The sequence below is a fragment of the Brachyhypopomus gauderio genome, chromosome 5, assembly GCF_052324685.1.
Source record: "Brachyhypopomus gauderio isolate BG-103 chromosome 5, BGAUD_0.2, whole genome shotgun sequence".
Classification (NCBI taxonomy): Eukaryota; Metazoa; Chordata; class Actinopteri; order Gymnotiformes; family Hypopomidae; genus Brachyhypopomus; species Brachyhypopomus gauderio.
Genome location: NC_135215.1, coordinates 35,754,542 through 35,763,180, shown reverse-complemented (window position 1 = coordinate 35,763,180; position 8,639 = coordinate 35,754,542). Strand labels below are relative to the sequence as shown.

At 47.6% G+C, this 8,639-nt stretch overlaps 1 long non-coding RNA gene across 1 annotated transcript; it reads right to left on the bottom strand.

The window, feature by feature from the left end:
* Nucleotides 1–468: 468 nt before the first annotated feature.
* LOC143513923 (uncharacterized) lies at nt 469–2,888 on the bottom strand. The gene is made up of 3 exons (XR_013130730.1): nt 1,618–2,888; nt 854–1,038; nt 469–635 (listed from the first exon to the last, which is right to left on the bottom strand). It is a non-coding gene; the product is annotated as an uncharacterized LOC143513923 (long non-coding RNA).
* Between the last annotated feature and the right edge of the window lie 5,751 nt (nt 2,889–8,639).

Below are 8,639 nucleotides of genomic sequence, written 5' to 3'. Positions count from 1 at the left end.
CATTGGTTAATAAATTTGATTTCCATTGATGATTTTTGTGTGATTTTGTTGTCAGCACATTCAACTTTGTACAGAACAAAGTATTCAATGAGAATATTTCATTCTTTCAGATCTAGGATGTGTTATTTGAGTGTTCCCTTTATTTTTTTGAGCAGTGTATATATAGTCTTTTTAATACACACATAATTACAGCAATTAATTCATTAAATAAATCTGTAATAATCTCAAATGTGAATATCATGTCAAGCAGTTTTTCTGTGTCCTTTCCTCCGTGTTTGTGTAGTGTCCACCATGGTTTGCTGTGCTGCATGGGGATGCTCCAATCGATCAGAGAAAGGAGCAAAAATTTATGGTTTCCCCACTGATACTCAGAGGAGAAAAAAAGGTTGTCTCAACTAAGCTGGAGCAATCTTACCCTCACTAAATATTACAACAGCAAAAAATAAAATGTGTGTGGTAATCATCAAACACTGCATTTGCACTTTTCACAATAAACACACTATTGGAAAGCTTAATGCCTGATTTATTAAAATACAGAATAGTGAACAAAAATCAAAGACTCCAGACAGACTCGGGTGCAGGGTGAGGATGCTATCTAGTTGCAGGCTCCATGGAATCCCCTATGGTTCTTTGGCCTAGCGAGAGAGAGGAGAAAAAGACAGGAGAAAATGATTATTATGAGTATTGATGCGATATGAATTTGAACTTGTTGCACATCCTTGGTTGTTTTTTTATATGTGTAATGAGTGTATACGTATCCAGTAAGTGTTCTCTAATACTGTGTATTCACCCACTATGGGATATGTATATGGGTAGACAAAACTGAGTTGTCATGTGTGAGGAGTAAACTCACATCACTCTGCAGGCACATTTTGAGGCAGACCAGTTCATCAGAACCAAACAGGGCAAGACCAGGCTGAGAGCAGATGCTGTTCCCACCATTTTTGTGCATCGCCCCGCACTCAGAAAGAGGAAGCCCCCTGCACTACAATGCACCACTGGACCTGTAAACACAGGGCCCATAGCTGCTGATCACAGCTACAGTGTTGACACGGGTTTAATAAGTATGAACTCCTAATAATTATATTATTTCTTTAAGTGATAGAATATTTAAAACTTAATCACACTAAATAGTATGTATTTTATATCCAGCAGCTTCAAAAACTGAGGAAATACATTAATAAAATTAAATAAAAATAAATAAAACGAAATAAAAAAGGAAAATAAAATAAATAAAAGGATAAAAAAATAAAATAAAAGGAAATAAAACGTTAGCTGGTACTCCAAAATGGATATCCTCATTTCACCTCCTCGACCCAACACACTCTACAATCACACTCAAATGTTATATTTAACCAATACTTAGCTACCCCGCAAAAACATCGCGTTTAGGTGAAATGGCATTAAGAGAGGAATTTACTATTAATAGGCTGTCAGTCGTTAATGTGAAATCTCGTTAACCGTATTCGCATTGTCTTAGCATAAATTTAGTTCCCTAAATCTGCTTATTTAGAGGTGGATAATTCACTAAAATGCTTTAATGCACATTTTAATGCACATGTTAATTTGATTCTGATGTCCTTACAATACACAATCAGATTTTTTAAGCGTACTAACCTGTAAAAGTGTATCACAGATGGTCCACTGCTCCAGCTTGACTGCGCTGCTCGTATTTGCTGTAATCAAACGGGTCCGTTGGAGTGAACGGAGATGGCGCGACTCTCTCTCTTTATTATTTTATATGGTTCTGGTTCAGAGGGACTAGGCAGGGGACGAGGTCTAGGAGGAGAGCAGAGGTCGGTACACGGGGAAGGCAGTAAGACGGAGAGACCGCTCGGTACGTGGCATGGCACCAATACTTCACAAGAAGAGTGAGGGGGAAGATTAAATAGTTGCGATGGGGAGCCGCGATGAGCGGCAGGTGAACCGCATCTACACGGAGATCGTGTGCGGTTCCTCACACTTTCATTTCAGCGCTTGAACCATTTTCGCCATATACTCTTCTTTCTCGTCTCCTTCCCTTCGCCGGGGCAGGATGAGATTTCTGTTGTATTGGCGGAGCTTTTCTCTTGGTTCTGTTGGACGCTGCTCTGCTGGCTCCTGAAGAGCACGTTGTTCTTTAAACTCTTCCACCATCGTCTCAGAGTTCTCTTCTCAGAGCCCTCAGGTTTTCCGTCTTTTCTCACAAACACTCTAGCCACCATGTGCTTCGCCGATATCGTCCTCTCATCCTCCATCCTCTTAATTTCTTGATCTATTAGAAGAAGACGTTCTACATTTAACTGCATCTTCTTCAAATCTTTCTGACATTTCGCCAGTGTTTTTCTCTCCGTCTCCCACTCTTGCTGCTTCTCCTTCATCTTTTGCCTAAGTTCTTCTATTTCGCTCAGTCTTGCCTTTTCATTTTCTTCGTAGAAGCGGATCTCCTGCCTAAGCTTGATGTTCTCCAGCTCCTCCCTCTCTTTTTCCTCAGCCATCCTTCTGATTTCCTTTATATAGTCCTCCTCCATTTGATTCATGTCCTTTACAATCACCCTCTTTTCATCCTCCAGTTCCTTGTGTCTGTTCTTCATTTCTTCTCTCTCTCTTGCCCACTCCTTTTCTATCTCTCTGTTTTTTATTTTCTCATCTGTGGCTTTCTTCATCATAGATATTATATTCTCAATACTCACATTGAACAACTCCTCATGTTCACTTAGCGTCTGTGTGTCATCCTTTGTTTCTTCCTGTCCACTTCTCAGATTTTCACTTTCCATCTCAATCTGTATAATGCAGTCCATTTTCTTTCTTATTCCACTGTCCACTACTGTATTAATATGTTCAGCTGTGATTTCTCCTCTCTCTCTACAAATATCACACTGGTGTCGACTGCCTTGACGTACGGCCTTATATACGTTCGGTTATGTTGTGTTATGTCGTTACTATAGAAACGGAATTCTACTGATCAACGTCACGTATTGTGAACCTGGAGATTTGAACCTGGAGGAGGTGGCGAGTGTAAATTGTTGAGGGGGGACGGGACGTAAAATGGACACAAATTAAGTATTATATCGCGATCGATCGCCAGTGGTTGGCGCCAGAGCGAACCAGTAACTCATTGAATCATAGATGTGGATCAGAGGTAAATAAACTGGATTTTTTTTTCGGCGTGAGATATCGGAAGTGTGGCGTGAGAGCGTGTGAAAACGGTCAAATGCGTGTGTCTCACGCTCAATGCGTGAGAGTTGGCAACCCTGAAAAGATACTCTCTGCAACCATCTCCCGGACAACATAACACAAAAAAGTGATTATTAAGACAGAGAGCACATAAATGTGACTTACAGTCAGTGGGAAACCTGCGTAATCACGTGCTGACCTTGGTAAGGGTCATTTGCAGGTCATATTCACGCTTTGAGCGTGAGACTCACGCATTTTAGCAATTTCACACGCTCTCACGCCACACATGGAATTTCTCACGATTGAATATTATTATTATTATTATTATTATTATTATTATTATTATTAATGTATTTTTTAAATAATCTAATCGCCGCACACCGCAGCATATTCAGCCAATCCATCGGTTGTATATTATAACAGGTTGAACCAATTAGAATATAGATCGCGCTGTTGCTTCGTAGACTTTAGCCAGCCCGCTCCCCAACCACACACACACGCACACACACACACACAGCCGCTACACTAACCATCTCGACAGATTCCAATCCCCCCCCGCCTGAAAAAAAGCTCACGCCCACCAAACTTGAGAGATCTGGTCATATGAAATACATTTTAATGATTTTTAAAGCGTATAATAACTTCAATTTTAAAACTATAGTTTTTTATTTCACATCAGAATATTTTGACGACACCCCCGATGAAGACAGACGGCACCCTGGTTGAGAAACGCTAATTTAGATTATTCAATTCACAACATCAAAGTAAAAAAACAACATACCGCGGTTATTAGTGGTGTCGCGAGACGGAACTCAGCGAGATTTCTCGTCGCGTTAAAAATCTGTCTCGCGAGATTTGTGATCCAGCAAGCAGCCAGAATGACATTGGAAAATACAGGTATTACTATGTATTACTACATATGCAAACATTGTATGAAAATAATGCCGTACACCGCGACTAATACGAGCAGGATGCAGAGACGTTTACAGCAGCACCACAGCTCAGTACTCAAATCAACATATTGTAACGAACCCCCTTTATCTTTCTCTCTATGTAGCTAGTTACGTAATATTCCCGCTTACTGCCACTAGAGGGCTCTAAGCCACTGGATCATTTAAATAGCTGCCACCACCTTTTTTTTCCTCCGGTATGGTCCGGACGAGCCTGATAAACCTTCCCCCCTGTCCGAACTACACAATCAACACGGGTTTAAGCCATATAACAATATTTATTAATAATCACCATTTAATTACACACAGCACGACTGACATCCCCTCTAATAGGCCCATGATATCACTGCACACACACACTCCCCCACCGGCTATTAAGTAATACCTCATTAAAATATCACGGGGAAAAACCCTTCGTCAAAACACTCTTAAAAGACACTGTGTATCACCGCACACCCCCACGGGCTATTTAAGACAGGATCGTCGGCTATCCTCACAGAATACACCAGTAGGCACTCTCTTCCCACAACTACCTACCCCAACTCATACAATGTTTAGAATAGCCGTCTCTACCAGCATTTCTGATCACACAATCACGTGCTACTGTATAAAACCCAAAAATCACATCACAACACACATTAATTAAGGCACGTCACCTACTACCACTTCCCACACACACACACACACACACACACACACACCCAATAATCACACTTAATTCATTAATGCTGGGAGACCTATACTAATTCATCAAACAGTTTATCTCCCACCCTATCCCCAGATCTCAACGGACACATATACACATGAGTTTAGTTTTAAAATAACAACTTCCCTCGTTCGGGTGGCCGTCAAGACCCCCCCGTGTAGCTGTGGAGTCGGATGTCTTCGTTCAGCACGTTAACCAACACACATCGCGCAACACTCAGCAGTCTCTCAGATTCCTCTGGTATGTCGCGAACACCTCCAAAGCCTCCAAGTCGTGTTCGCGTTCTCTTTAATCTCGACCAAGTCCCTCAGAGTGCACCCACACAATCCGGATTCACAAAACAGTCCAGTCCCAAACAAAGCGTCGTCATGCACCATCGCCCCCCCCCCACCGCATCTCTCTTCCGTTTTAAATCCCACTAAACCCCTCCCCCTAATTAACCCACCCTCTTTCTCTACGTTCATCACACTATTCCCCCCTCTCTCAAAAGACTCGTCCCCGAGTCACTGAAACACAAAATCACTGGCCCATCTAGGGCGCCTACAAATTCGCTTGGGTCGAGGGTCCTGAGCCCACCCCAAAGCCCCTGGGCGTAAAGAGATTGTACTATCCTCCAAGTCGCTAGTTTCATGTCTAGGGGGCAACATCAAAGGGTCCGGTGATATCGCCAGACCTGGAGCTGGCACATCCAAATGACCTGAAATACCGGTCACTGAAACAGGAACCGGAGAGCTGGACGCCTGGCAAGCGGCCGGGACGCTGCACGCAGAGCCGGACGCTGGGCTGGCGGCCGGGGCGCCGGACGCAGAGCCGGACGCAGGGCTGGCGGCCGGGGCGCCGGACGCAGGGCTGGCGGCCGGGGCGCCGGACGCAGGGCTGGCGGCCGGGGCGCCGGACGCAGGGCTGGCGGCCGGGGCGCTGGACGCAGGGCTGGCGGCCGGGGCGCCGGACGCAGGGCTGGCGGCCGGGGCGCTGGACGCAGAGCCGGACGCAGGGCTGGCGGCCGGGGCGCTGGACGCAGAGCCGGACGCAGAGCGGGCGGCCGGGGCGCTGGACGCAGGGCTGGCGGCCGGGGCGCTGGACGCAGGGCTGGCGGCCGGGGCGCTGGACGCAGAGCCGGACGCAGGGCTGGCGGACGGGGCGCCGGACGCAGGGCTGGCGGCCGGGGCGCCGGACGCAGGGCTGGCGGCCGGGGCGCCGGACGCAGGGCTGGCGGCCGGGGCGCCGGACGCAGGGCTGGCGGCCGGGGCGCCGGACGCAGGGCTGGCGGCCGGGGCGCTGGACGCAGAGCCGGACGCAGGGCTGGCGGCCGGGGCGCTGGACGCAGAGCCGGACGCAGAGCGGGCGGCCGGGGCGCTGGACGCAGGGCTGGCGGCCGGGGCGCTGGACGCAGGGCTGGCGGCCGGGGCGCTGGACGCAGAGCCGGACGCAGGGCTGGCGGACGGGGCGCTGGACGCAGAGCCGGACGCAGGGCTGGCGGACGGGGCGCTGGACGCAGAGCCGGACGCAGAGCGGGCGGCCGGGGCGCTGGACGCAGAGCTGGACGCAGAGCGGGCGGCCGGGGCGCTGGATGCAGATGACTGCTCAGACCTCCTAAATGTCCATATATTCCCATATTTACATGTGGGGTGCACTCTGGTCCTCCTAGATGGTTGTTGCAGGTTAGGCACCGCTATGGGGGATCTCTCTCCCCCACCATCCCAGTGGTCTACGGTAGCTGGACATGACCGTGCAACATAGGGTTTTAGGCGATTAAAATGGACCACCATTTCCGAACCCAATTCCTCACTCTGAAGCCGATACAACACATCGGAAACCCTCTCCAAAACTCTATAAGGCCCCCGATACCGTCTTTGCAGTTTCGGACTAACCCCCCTCTTCCTAGCCTCGTTCCTCACCCAAACCAGCTCCCCTTCCGAATAATATTGAAAATTAACTTTCATGTCAAAATTCTTCTTTTGCCCTTCCGACGCCCTAGCTTGATGCTTCCTAACGGCCTCACAAACAGTAGATAAAATACCCTCCATCCTAGCAACATACTCCTCCGTCGTCATAAACTTTTCTTGTAGCCCCGAATTCATGAGGACATCAACCGGCAACACAATTTCATTTCCAAAAATTACTTTATAGGGACTAAACCCCGTACTGGCGTGCACACTACTCCTATAAGCCATCATCACGAACGGCAAAAGTGTATCCCAATTTTGTTGATTCGCCTCTACAAATAGGGACAACATTGACAAAAGAGTACGATTAAAGCGTTCAATCATCCCATCTGACTGTGGGTGATACGGTGATGTGCGTGACTTGTGCATATTCAATAACCGACACAGTTCTCTAAACAGACGGGACTCAAAATTCCTCCCCTGATCTGTGTGTATACTCCGCGCAGCCCCATACCTGCAGACCCATTCTTCAGTAAACACTTTGGCCACTGTTTTAGCCTCCTGATTGGGTATGGGAAACGCTTCCGTCCATTTAGAAAAATAGTCCCCAATAACTAAAATATAACGTTTCTTCTGCATAGTTTCTGGAAGGGGGCCAAGAATGTCCAAAGCAATCCTTTCATATGGCCTAGAAGTAACAGAAGGTATGAGGGGGGCACAAGGGGCTGAGCCAGCATCTTTACGCGATGCACAATCACTACACTCCCTACACCACCTTTTTACATCCCCCCCCCATCCCGGCCAGTAAAACCTGGCTCTCACTTTTTCCTTTAACTTCTGCATCCCCAAATGTCCACCCATGGGGTCATTATGTAACATAGTTAAAGCCATAGAAACCCTACTTTTCGGGAGAACCAACTGCGTTACCGCAGGCAACAACTGCCCTGATGGGGCCACTCGTACCAGTTGTCCCCCTCGCACCTGTAGCTGATTCCATACCGGAACATATTTCTGCAGTGAGGGATTTTGCTGAACAACTTCCACTCCCTGAGCCGTCCCAATCAACCGTAACAGGAGACCCAGCTCTGGATCAGCCTGTTGGGCCAAAATTATATCACCCAATTCTGGTTCAATAGCCTCCCCCCCATTAAACTGTTGTACCACCTGTACCTTTGGGACCTCTTTACCACCTCCACCTGTTCTAATCACACTATGAACCGGCATTCCTTGGTCTTTCAACTCAGGTTCAACAGTTGCCAGTAAGGATGGCACTCGGGAGAGGGCATCAGCATTCACATGCTGACGTCCCGGCCGATGGACAATCTGATACTGAAAATTTGCCAACTGCTCCACCCATCTAGCTAACTGCCCTTCTAAACCCTGGAAATTATGAAGCCAACGTAATGAATTATGGTCTGTCCTCAAAACAAACTCCCTTCCCAAGAGGTAATGCTTAAAATAATTTGTAAACACCACCATACTCAGTAGCTCTTTCTTCGTAGTTGCGTATCTCCATTCGGCTTTAGAGAGCGCTCGGCTACCATATGCTATGACCCTCTCCACCCCATCTTCTTCCTGCGATAACACCGCCCCAATCCCAAAATCACTGGCATCAGTATCCAGGATAAAGGTCTTCTTAGGATCGGGGTAAGCCAAAATAGGGGCAGTTACAAGACAGACCTTCAACTGTTCAAAAGACTGTTGACAAGCCTCATCCCAATGAAATTTCTTGCCCTTTTCAGTTAATTGGTGTAGAGGCCGAGCCACCTCTGCAAACCCCCGGACAAACCGACGGTAATAGGAAGCCAGTCCTAAAAAACTCCGCACTTCTGTCTGGCTAGTTGGCTCTGGCCAGGTTCTCACTACCTCCACCTTCTTAGGATCAGCCATCACTCCCTCCATAGAGATGACATGACCCAAGTACTGTACCTTGGTAGAAAA